The sequence below is a fragment of the Penaeus monodon genome, chromosome 32 (assembly GCF_015228065.2).
Source record: "Penaeus monodon isolate SGIC_2016 chromosome 32, NSTDA_Pmon_1, whole genome shotgun sequence".
Classification (NCBI taxonomy): Eukaryota; Metazoa; Arthropoda; class Malacostraca; order Decapoda; family Penaeidae; genus Penaeus; species Penaeus monodon.
Genome location: NC_051417.1, coordinates 27,620,847 through 27,621,370, shown reverse-complemented (window position 1 = coordinate 27,621,370; position 524 = coordinate 27,620,847). Strand labels below are relative to the sequence as shown.

Genomic DNA, 524 nt, shown 5'->3' with positions numbered 1-524 from the left:
CCCTCTCTCGAACCCGGTTGCTAACTACCCCCGCCCCCCATAACAACCCCTTCGGCCGCCGTAAAAGTGCCGAACCAGCGCTCAAAATGCCTCCCATTAGCGCCCGTTCCTCCCTCCATTGAGACGTTTCGCTCGGCCGAGGAGGTTCCGTCGTCAGCTGAGCTTCAGGAGCATTATGCAGGCGGGGTGTAAGTCAGCCGCGGATGGGGACGGGTGCTTGTATTGAAATGAGGAAGAAATGGTTAAAACGGCGATTGGGGATGATTTAACTCCAATGAGCTGGTGGTGTAACTGGCGCGGTTTCGATGTTTGTCTTAGAATTAGGTTGTAAAATATCTTCGTTAGTATTTGCATATAAAATCAATGAATATTAAGTATCGAAGTAACATCACTTATAAACGTCTCTCCCTTTGTGAAGTTAATTTTTCTTTCTTGCCTTTTCTACATTATTCGTAATGAATCTGTTTAGGATGCTCGTTGGCGGTTTTAGGAGGTCGCCTCATGCAAGTGGGAAACTAAGTTAA

At 46.9% G+C, this 524-nt stretch overlaps 1 protein-coding gene across 1 annotated transcript in view; it reads left to right on the top strand.

Moving 5' to 3' along the window:
• Positions 1-524, top strand: part of LOC119593779 — a gene marked incomplete in the record, with an annotated part of 15,242 nt that overhangs the window by 7,256 nt on the left and 7,462 nt on the right.